The sequence below is a fragment of the Acomys minous genome (assembly GCF_964271855.1).
Source record: "Acomys minous genome assembly, chromosome: 12".
NCBI classification, from domain to species: domain Eukaryota; kingdom Metazoa; phylum Chordata; class Mammalia; order Rodentia; family Muridae; genus Acomys; species Acomys minous.
In genome coordinates, this window is record NC_140493.1 from 39,854,634 (window position 1) to 39,866,824 (window position 12,191).

The window sequence follows — 12,191 nt, forward strand, 5'->3', positions numbered from 1 at the left end:
TTCCCCATGAAGCATCTCACCAGCCTGAGTTTTTGGCAGGGACCTTCAAACCACTGGCCACAGCTTTGCTTGTCTGTTGTATTATCGTACCGGAGCCAGGCTTAAGGAAACAGCAGATGCTTTATCAAACTTGAGGTTTTTCATTCGTGAATGGTATACATTATTACAGTCACCATTTTCATGCTCAGGAAGCTGAGGTCTGAGAGAGACTCCCTCGGGTCACACACTAGGGAGTAAGGCCAGAGTTTGAGCCCAGCCAGACGTGATACCAAGACACATTTGGAACCCAACGAGTACTCCATCCCTGCCCTCACCCTGGGTCATGTGGAATCCCTGAGCCTCTGTGGAGCCCTGCAAGGCATGCAGGCTCTTTTTCAATGATTTTAAAGGACAGAAAGGACTTAGTAGCTTTCAAGTCCCATAAGATGGTGGTAGAAAAAGAGTGAGGATAGAATGTCCGAAAGCAGAATCAAGAGCGAGCCTGAACCCCTTCAGCTGTGCGGGAGCTGCCTCGTCTGCCTTCCAACATGAGGCACATGAATATGCACTTATAAAAAACAAACTAGCATGTGGTTGCTTCTGACCACACAGTCCAGAGCATAGCAATGCGGAGGGAAAGCCACCACAGCGGAGCAGTGCTAGCCTAGTGTGCTGGTATTAGAGGAATTCATAGCTTTCCAATGTCCCAGCCAAACCCAGTTCTTGTTGGCTAAAGAGAGCAGAAAACATCACATTTGTGTGTCTCAGAACCCCAAAGGCCTCCCTCCCTCTTTCGGCTAAAGGGGAGACCATCCCAGGGCCACTGCAAAGGCAGGAAATTGTCCAGGACTTGTACTCTTTTGAAATAACTGGTCTCCAGGGACGATTTCAATCCTGGCTCATAATCAGAATCACTGGGCTCTAATTTTTTAAAATATTCAATTCAAATTGTACTTCCTTCATAAGCATGTATTGCCCCACTCACAATAAAAGCCATGGAAAGTGGTACTCTATTAAAAAGTCTCCGTGTCATCTGTGGCCACTAATTGCCCAATCCCCCTCTTACATGCAACCAAAGTGATTTATCTCTTATGGATACTTCCAGACATATGGAGATTTTTTTTTAGATGCCCTTTCTTGGGCCTTAAGCCAGACTTTCTGGATAGAATTTCCAGGAGGGAATCTAGAAGCCTGGATCTTAAGCCTAGGTGCCGTCAGGATTTAAAACAATCGCAGCTGCCAATCAGTCAGTCACTCGCTCAATTCCCTTTACTCAACACGTGCTCTCAAGTGCCAGGCACGGTGCCTCGTGCCAGGGATGTGGCAGCAAACCAAACAAATTGCTGCAAGTGAGCTTAGATTATGGCATGGGGTGGGGGAAAGGCAGAAAGCAAACTGTAATTATCCAAAAAGAGGTTCTATAATGAAATCTAAAGTAAGACCACGGAAAGCCTCCCAGTTGCTTTTATCACAGCTTGAGCCTTCCTCTTCTTCGCCTCCTATTCTTCTCCTAAGCCCTGCTCTGGAGAACATGTGGGAGTCGGGAAGAAAGAGGCGGCAAATGTTTTCAGGGGATTCGATTGCTCCCGAAGCCCAAGGTCAGGATGAGCCAAAAGCTGGTGCCCAGGGTCATTTTCATGTGACGTCACTTCCCTTCATCAACACAGGTCATTGCACCATCAGAGTAGCTTAGGAATAATGCTTAAAAATACAATGTGTGTGGTACTCTGGTACCAGGGGGTGTCTCTCCCAAAACTAGGATCACACTGAGTGTCTCCCCAAAAGAAAAACAGCTGAAGGTCTCTTTGCTGCTGGCACTGTGACTATTTGGTTTCACGGAACGCTGGTGTCATTGATGAGCTGTGCCCTTCGGTGGACACCATCATTATCATGTCCTTAAAGGGAGGGAAGGTTAAGATAGCAAGTGACTTCACCAAGCAGCCTAGCTTTCTGGGCTTGCTTGTATCAGAGTTAGCTTAACCTCTAGGGTTCACTTCAAGCTGCAATGGGACGTCTGTGCACAATACTAAACACAGTACTTGATGAATAGCTAAGTTCTCTAGAACACAAGGAGTCTTGGCCTCGGTGGTTGGGGGAGGGGCAGTATCTAGAACCTACTACAGGCAGCTGTCTAGTTTCTTTTTTTGTCAACCAAATGCTGAGAAAGAAGATGGCTGGAATTATGACCTTATGTGGTGGACGCAGCCTGCCTCAAGCAAGCTGGGGGTCTGCACTGTCCCACTTGGTACCTGGGTCCACACTAAGATGCTCCTGATCTAGTTGAGATTGGCACTGACTCACTGTCTCCTCCACTTGATGGTTACCCACCAGAAGATCTACTTCTGTGTCTAGAAGATCATACTCCCACATAGTGGGGGACTCCACATTGAAAGGAAGAAGTGACAGGAAAAGGTGTCTTCCCTTTGTGGCTTCCTTCTCTGAGGCTGGGCCTGTGTCTTCTTTTGTCACTATTCATTTTGTATTGATCTGTGCCAGCTGCCTTCTTCAAGGCCCAGTTTTTGCCCTTAATTCTCACATCAGTTATTGGCATAGGAGACATTAACTCCACCTCCCAGATGAGGGAGGCAAAGCCCACTGGGTTTATGTGTTGTCCACGTTGAGCATGGCGCTTAGTAAACCCAGCTGGGCTGGATAGACCCAGCACTCTACTCTTGCTTCCACGTCAACCAGCACTGAACCTCCAGCCCATTGGCCTCTGCCAGCGCATCCCTCCATGTTGACCCTTTCCCCATCATTGGAGCTGCTGCTGCGTTGGGTGGGTTCTTTAGGGAGCAGCTGCTGGCATTGTAATTGCTGCATCAAGCCTGCTGGGACTCTAATTGTTGCACCGAGACTCAGGACTTACCCACCGTGTGCAGTGAGTTTGTGCTGCGTACTTGGCCATGCAAACTCACATAAGGACAGTTTTGAAACCAAAATGTAGACCCCAGCGCACTTCTGAGATGCTCCCAAACAAGTCTCCCTCCCAGTCTGGGTAGCATGGAGGCCCTGATGCTCATAAGGCTGGAGCTTAGAAACAGGCTTTTGGACCCTGGCTTCTAGAACTGAAACTCTACATTTTCCCTTTTTAATTAGTTGTTGTTGTTGTTGTTGTTGTTGTTGTTTTGAGACAGGGTTTCTCTGTGTAGCCTTGGCTGTCCTGGACTCACTTTGTAGACAAGGCTAGCCTCAAACTCACATTTATTCGCCTGCCTCTGCCTCCTGAGTGCTGGGATTACAGGCGTGTGCCATCATGCCCAGTGATTATTGCTTTTCTTAAAAAAGTATTAATTTATTCAGATTACAACTCAACTGTTATCCCATCAGTTGTATCCTCCCATTCCTCCCTCCCTCCCACTTTCACCTTATTCCCCCCACCAGGTCTATGACCAAGGGGGACCTCCTCCCCCACTATATGGTCATAGGCTATCAAGTCTCATCTTGGTAGCCTGCTTATTCTTTCTTTGAGTGCCACCAGGCCTCCCCACCAAAGGGAGGTGGTCAAATATGGGGCACCAGAGTTCATGTCAAAGTCAGTCCCCAGTCTCCACATAACTGTGGAGAATGTCTTGTCCATTGGCTAGATCAGAGTAGGGGTTCGATGTTTACTATTGTATTGTCCTTGGTTAGTGCAATAGTTTGAGCAGACCCCCCTGGGTCCTGATCCACCCCTCACGATGTTCTTTTTATAGGTTTCTAGGACCCTCTGGGTCCTTCTATTTCCCCATCTCCTATATTTCTCTTACCTAGAGTCTCATAGGATGTCCCCACATTTATCCCAATCTCCTGGTAAGTGAAGACTTTCATGGGGCATGCCTTTTGGACTACTGCCCAATTATGAGTGAGTATATACCATGTGAGTCTTTCTGCTTCTGGGTTAACTCACTCATTATGATCACTTCCAGTCCCATCCATTTGTCTACAAATTTCGAGATTTCCTTATTTTTTAATAGCTGAATAGTATTCCATGATTATTGCTTTTTAAGGCATCCATTTTGAGGTAGCTTGTTGCAGAAACCATGGAGAGGCAGTACACTTTTGAACCCCAAGAAAAATGAAACTTCAGTTTTATATGAGAAAGAAAAACTGTTCCTGGCCCCTCATCATGCCAGACAGACAAGTATATGTAACGGATAGCCGACACAGAGGACTGCAGAGTGACTCCCAGTGCAGGCTACTGAGGTGAGTCACAGCCCCACCCAAGCCCGTCTTTATCACTGCTCTCTCCCACTTAGCGGTGACTATCAAGAACAATGGTCTGAGATTAGAGCAGAAAGAATGAAAACTATCTCTCTCGCCCAGAATCTCTAAGCCATATTGACTTCAAAAAGGCAATCTTTATGTACAGCCTAGTGAGAGTTCCAGACAAAGGGCTGCTAGACACAACATTCCTCATCTACCTCAATCTGCGGTTTCCAAGGAAACTGGTGTCTGCATCCACTTGCTGTCCAGAGCGGGTGCAGATCCCATTGTGCACAGCCTGCTTAAAGCTCATCAAAACTCTGCTTCATTTAAATGCCAAACTGAGCTTCCTGCTCCCCCACTAACCATGTGCTGCCTTATCTGTTTGGTAAACCCAACTGAGTCTGCTATAGGACAGAGCCTGGTCGCCTAAGGCTGACTGGGCCAGGGTAACTTCATTGGATACCGCAGAATATGGGAAGCCTTGGTGGTTAATCAGCCTGTAATTTTCCCTTTTGTTTCTTCTCTATTTACCTGTTGTTTCTCATCTTCACTTCCTAAGGTTGGGGCTGTAATAGCCTCTGGGGACAAGAGACCCGGTCACATGACACTGACTGAACTGATATGGACTGATCTCAGCCTGAACACAGCCCTGCATGTGGCACGAGGTGCTCACGATAGGGCAGGGGTTATCTTCCTAGGGTTCACAGTCCATCAGAGGACGGAAAGCAATAAGCAGATAAAGTGTAAGGTGCCCCAAATAGAATTCAAGGAGAAAAGAAAAATGCAAGAATGTGGGAAAACTCACTATGGGGATTGCTGAACTTCCTGGAGGACATAGCAAGCCAATCAGAATCCTGAGAAACGTTCTGGAGTTAGCATTATGCAGAAAGTAGGAGGCAGTAGTCCTGGCAGCAGGTACAATCCATGCAAAGGGCCAGGTTTGAGGAATTGCATGTGTGGGTATGTGGAAAGCCCAAAACATGGAAGGAGAGTGAGGTGACCCTCACAGATACCAGGCAGTCAGGGTCAGGTCACCCAGGACCTAGAGACCAAGGCAGGTCAAGAGTTGGAGCTTTACCCTGTAGAGATGCTCTGCTGAGAAGGAGAAAGCTGCAAATGTCGCCCTGGGTGCTGTGTGGGAAGTGAATTAGAGCATCTCTGGCTTCCTGAAAATGGTGTAAAGATGGTGGGTGGCACCAAGATGATAACAGTAGGGATGGAACAGAATAGACAGCTGTCACAATGGCATAGGACTGTAATCCCAGCATTCAGGAGACAGAGACAGGTGGATCTCTGTGAGTTCAAGGCCAGCCTGGTCTACAAACTGAGTCCAGGACAGCCGGGACTACACAGAGAAACCCTGTCTTGAAAAACAAAACAAACAAAAAGACAGAATAGACAGACTTCTAAATTCTGATTCCTCTCTCTCTCTCTTTCCATCCCTCCCTCCTCTCTCCTTCCCACTTCACCTCCCCTGTGTGTATGTAGCATTTGGATGGGAATGATGCTTAGGAAAAGACACAAAGGCTGAGTGCAGACAGCATTTACAGCAGCCGTACCAGTCTTCTTTGTAGCCCCATTTTGCTGATTTGGTAAAGAAGGATCATTTCTTCCTTGCCCCAGACCCCAAGGTTAACAGCATCAGAGCCAGGACTGGAGATCTGGCAGCTTGGCTCCAAAGGCCATTGCCTCAGTTTCAGGTGTACATCTTTCACACGCACATACCGTGACTGTGATAGCAGCCTGCTGACTCCCAACAGGAAGTTCCGGACCCCCTGTCAAGATTTATCAAGGTCAGCCACAGTCAATCTCATAACCCCCGGGAAGCCTCCCCTAAGAGCCCCATGCTTGTGCTCTCTGAGACAATAACTGGCTTGCCATCGACTGGCAACTGTACCATCTCAAGGAAGGTCTTCAGCAATTCGGTCTAGTGACATAGTCTCATAGACATCTGTTTTCAGGGCACATTCTGTGCCCTGTAGGTCAGCCTCCTGTAGCAAGCCACTGAGATAAAAGCTGAGTAATAGCAGCCCTGCTTAACCGGAGCTTAGGACCCTCACAAAGATGGTAAATAAGTGAGTGCTGACTCGGAGGGATACTAAAAAGGAGGAATGAACAGAGAGTAAAGCTGTGGCTGGGATATGGGGAAGGTTTCTTCTGAGAGAAAGTAACCTGTAGGCCAAGCAACTGATGAAGAAATGAATGAGACAGTCAGTTCATCAACAGGACTGTCCTTGATGTTGAAGATAGAAGGGAGCACTGGATAACTCATGTCCTCCTCTAAACTTGCTGCCCCTGCCCCTTCCGCTCACTCTGTACCCCAGGAACCTGACCCCTAAAGACTGCTTTTGCTAACTGTCTGGTCTTGAGTGTCTACTCAAGTGGAGCCAATGAGAGACACCCATGGGAGATTATCAAGTGGAAAAAGAATACCCTTGGAGCCAGGCACAGTGGTGCATGCCTGTAATTCCAGCATTCGAGGAGGCAGAGGTAGGTGGATCTCTGTGAGTTCGAGGCCAACCCGGTCTACAAAGTCCAGTCTGGTACAGAATCCAGTACAGCCAAGGGTTCTCCCACTCCACATTTTAATGGGAAAATGTAGAGTTGGAACAAAGATCAGTAGAAAAAGGAACTCCTCAACACTAGCAGCATTGGCAATTAGAGCTACAGTGTTCTTTGTTGCGGGGGCCATCTTGTGCAGGGTGGCTGCTTAGCAGTTCCCTGCCCCCCACACCTATTTGTCTGGGGGAGTATGATACACATTCACAGGAAAGGCAAGGTCTTGAAAGTCCAGTGGATGGTGTAAAATGTAGAGAGAAGTTCCCTGCTCTGTGGATCCAGGGGTGTCTGAGGGTTTGATTGCTTTGAAGAGACATCACAATCATGGCAACTCTTATAAAGAAAAACATTTAACTGGGGCTGGCTTATAGTCTAGAGGTTTAGTCCATTGTCATCATGGTGGGGAGCGAGGCAGCGTGCAGGCAGACATGGTGCTGGAGGAGGAGCTGAGAGTTCTACATCTTGATCCATGGGCAGCAGAAGGAGACTGTGCATCACACTGGGCATAGCTTGAGCACATGAGCCCTCAAAACCCGTCCCCACAATGACACTTCCTCCAGCAAGGGCACACCTACTCCAACACGGCTACATCTCCTAACAATGCCACTCCCTACGGGCCTACGGGGGCCAATGACATTCAAACCACCACAACGGGCCTGGGTGATCCAGAGGGCTGGGTGAAGCCACCCATGGAGGGCACTTTGTTCAGATGTGTTGGAACAGCCTACCCTGTAGTGAGGATGTGGGGGGGTCAGGAAGAATACAAAGGCCAAGAAGAGACAGAGGAGAGCTATAGCTTCCCTGGGACTCCCATCATGCAGCTGTGGTGTCAGCTCAGAACAACCCAGTGACCAAGAAAGGAAGGGGGACACAGAAGCCATCTTGAAGGAGTTACCACAGCCAAATCTGGGACAATCTGGGCATCACAACAGAAAGGTGACAGCAGTGGGTCAAATGTGCTGATACAAACAAATAAGTTGGGCAATTAAAAAAAAAGTATTTCCTAAATTACGAAATCAACTAATGAATGATGGAAACATAAAACTCCCACCTGCAGCTGTAATAATTGCACTAAGCATCTATCAGTTTGAATGTTAAACCTGGTGAGCAGAAGAGGGAAAATTTTTTTAAATTGTTAGTAAGAAGGTACTTACATAGTCTCAAAGAGTTCCCACTGAAAAATAATCATTAATTACGATGGGAAAATGTAACTTCTAATGGGAAGAGTGGTCTACCTTGACCAAGGTTAACATCACAGAAACAGGAGAGACAGAATGTACCTACCTCGCACAACCATTCACCAAAAGAACACAATGTCCTTCTGGTGTGTTTCTGCCAGAAGTCTATAAACTTGAAGGCAATTATGGGGAAATGCCAGCCAAACCCATTTCACAATGAGGCATTATGCTAAATGACCCATGCTCTTCAAAAATGTCAGCATCACGAATGGCAAAGAACTAGAGCTACTCCAAACCCAAGGAATCCAAAGACAGGAGACAGCTGAAAGCAACAAATGGTTCGAGATTTACTCTTTCTAGTAAGGTGGTGGAATTAGTGAAAATATGACAGATGATAGATAGATATGTAGATGCTAGGTACAATGACTGTGATAGGATACATGATAGGTGTGACGCCTGTGACGTCACATATGATAGATTACAGGATAATAAGTATGACGGATGATAGAGTAAATAATGAATGATAGACGTCAGTTGATAGGAGATAGATGAATATTAAAATCTAAATAATTTCATTTTAACTTTCACAGAATAAGTAACATGCTGTGGTTTTGTAAGAGAATTGCTTTTGTTATAGGAAATACATCATACTGAAATTGTGGGGTAGGAGCACATGGTTTCTGCAACTTATTCCTACACTTTTTAGAAATAAAATAATGCCTATGTAGGGATGAAAACTGATGGGGGCTAGAGAGATGGCTCGGCGGTTAAGAGCACCTGATGATCTGGCAGAGGACCTGGCTTCAGTTCCTGCATCCACATGGACATTTACAACCTTCAGCAATGCCAATTCTGGGGGATCCAAAGCCCTTTTGGGTCCTCTGGCCTCTACAGGCACTGGCACATAAACACAGACTTGCAGGCAAACACTCACACACGCACACACACGCACACATAAAATAAGCGTTTAAAAATGCCCTTGATGCCAAGAAATGTCTACAAGTATTTGCTAATACATAAACAAAAGAATAATTTGTCTACAAATACCATATAGACTGGGAAAGCAAATATACAGTTTTTGAGCCAGCAATTTTATTTTTCAGTCTATCCTAGTAAAAATATTTTCAGATATTTGACTGAAAAAAAAAACACAGCTTCTTATAAAAGTTTAGAGGAACAAAGACACTGAAGCAAAATGATTTCTAAGACTAACACTTTGGTTACATAAAACGTTGTACATCCCTACGAAGAAACAGTAGATAGTGGGCAAAAATACCTCTATAGTGACAAACACAATATACACATTCAAAGTTTAGTTTAATCTCTCCAGTTGCAAACAATGTTCTTGGTGCCATACAAAGAAATGCACACACACACACACACACACACACACACACACACAAAGCGAAATTAACCTGGAAAGGCAATTTCTTTTTGCAAAAAGGGTGTGGAGCTACCCAAATTGAGCTAGCAAGCAGAAAGTACTTAGTTTTTCTTTTTTTTCTTTTCTTTTTTTTTTTTTTACACATTTTTATTGAAAATTAAAAATAATTCCTATTACATCTCATTTTCTATCCCATCCCATGCATCCTCCCATTCCTCCCTCCCTCCCACTTTCACCCCAATCCCCCTTCCCTATGACTGTGGCTGTGGGGGACCTCCTCCCCCTGAATATGGTGCTAGGGTATCAAGTCTTTTCTTGGTAGTCCTCTATCCTTCTTCCGAGTGCCATTGGGCCTCCCCCACAAAGGGACATGGCCAAATATGGGGCACCAGAGATCCTGTGAATGTCAGTCCCCAGTCTCTGCTTAGCTGTGGAGAATGTTCTGTCCCTTGGCTAGATCTGGGTAGGGGTTTGATGATGACTGTCCGTTTTGTCCATGGTTGGTGCCTTAGATCAAGCAGAATCCCTGGGCTCAGATCTAGCCATCATAATGTTCTTCTTGTAGGTTTCTAGGACCCTCTGGGTCCCCCTACTTGCCTATCCTCTATATTTTCCTCATCTAGAGTCTCAATAGGATGTCCTCACCTCTATCCCCGTTTCCTGGTAGGTGCAGACTTTCATGGGACCTGTCCCTTGGGCTAGTGTCCGGTAATAAGTGAGTATATACCATTTGACTCTTTCTGCTTCTGGGTTAGCTCACTCATTATGATCATTTCTAGTTCAATCCATTTGTCCACAAATTTTGGAAAATCCTTGTTTTTAATAGCTGAGTAATATTCCATCGTGTATATGTACCACAGTTTCTTTATCCATTCTTCTACTGAGGGGCACTTAGGCTGTTTCCATGTTCTGGCGATTATGAATAAGGCTGCTATGAACATGGTTGAGCAAATTTTCTTGTTGTGTGCTGGAGCATCTTCTGGGTATACTCCTAGGAGTGGAATAGCTGGGTCTTGAGGAAGCCCTATTCCCATTTTTCTGAGATAGCACCAGATAGATTTCCAAAGTGGCTGTACTAGTTTGCATTCCCACCAGCAATGAAGGAGTGTTCCTCTCTCTCCACATCCTCGCCAGCATGTGTTGTCACTTGAATGTTTGATTTTAGCCATTCTGATGGGTGTAAGATGGAATCTCAGAGTTGTTTTGATTTGCATTTCTCTGATGACTAGAGATGTTGAGCATTTCTTTAAGTGTGTCTCAGCCATTTGATATTCCTCTGTTGAGAATTCTCTGTTTAATTCTGAGCCCCATTTCTCAATTGGGTTATTTGGTTTGGTGGCATTTAATTTCTTGAGTTCTTTATAAAGTTTGGATATTAGACCTTTGTCAGATGCAGGGTTGGTGAAGATCTTTTCCCAGTTTGTAGGCTGTCGCTTTGTTCTTTTGACAGTGTCTCCAGCCTTACAGAAGCTTCTCAGCCTCATGAGGTCCCATTTATTAATTGTTGACCTTAAGGCCTGGGCTGTTGGTGTTCTGTTCAGGAAGTTGTCTCCTGTGCCGATGTGTTCCAGGCTCTTCCCCACCTTTTCTTCTAACTGATTTAGTGTCTCTGGTTTTATATTGAGGTCTTTAATCCATTTGGACTTGAGTTTTGTGCATGGTGACAAGTATGGGTCCAATTGCATTTTTCTACATGTAGAAATCCAGTTAGACCAGCACCATTTGTTGAAGATGCTATCCTTTTTCCATTGAATAGATGTGGCTTCTTTGTCGAAAATCAGGTGACTATATGTGTGTGGATTCATATCTGGGTCTTCAATTCGATTCCATTGATCAACCAGCCTATTGCTGTGCCAGTACCATGCTGTTTTAAGTACTATTGCTCTATAGTACAGCTTGAGATCAGGTATGGAGATTCCTCCTGAGGATCTTTTATTGTATAAGATTGTTTTAGCTATTCTGGGTTTTTTGTTTTTCCATATAAAGTTGAGAATTGACCTTTCAATGTCTTTAAAAAATTGTGTAGGTATTTTGATAGGGATTGCATTGAATCTGTAAATTGCTTTTGGTAAAATGGCCATTTTTACTATGTTGATTCTCCCGATCCACGAACAAGGGAGATCCCTCCATCTTCTCAAGTCACCTTCAATCTCTTTCTTTAGGGACTTAAAGTTTTTTTCAAACAAGTCTTTCACTTGTTTGGTTAGAGTTACTCCTAGATATTTTAACTTGCTTGTGGCTAATGTGAAGGGTGTAGATTTCCTAATTTCTTCCTGTGTATGATTGTCATTTGTATATAGGAAGGCTACTGATTTTTTTGAGTTAATTTTGTACCCAGCCAGTTTGCTGAACGTGCTTATCAACTGAAGGAGTTCTCTGGTGGAATTTTGGGGGTCACTTATGTACACTATCATATCATCTGCAAATAGGGATAGTTTGACTTCTTCCTTTCCCATTTGGATGCCCTTGATCTCCTTGTGTTGCCTTATTGCTCTGGCTAGGACTTCAAGGACTATATTGAAGAGATATGGAGAAAGTGGGCAGCCTTGTCTGGTCCCTGATTTTAGAGGAATTTCCTTGAGTATCTCTCCATTTAATTTGATTCTGGCTATTGGCTTGCTGTATATCGCCTTTATTATGTTAACACAGGTGCTAACTATGTCTCATCCCATTGGTGAGAGCCCAACTTCACAGACAGATACTAATTTATAATTGGCACAAAAGGGCAGGATGTGATAAGGAGTCAAGTCTTAGAATTGCCCAGGGGATGGGCAAACAGACACATACACAAGCGTTTTGAGATGGAGGAGGTTTATGGAGGCTAATGAGCTTTGACAGAAAAGACCTGTATTTCATACTGTGGCCCTGTGGGTCTTGTCTCTTAGATCTTTCCGTTGTTGTTGTTG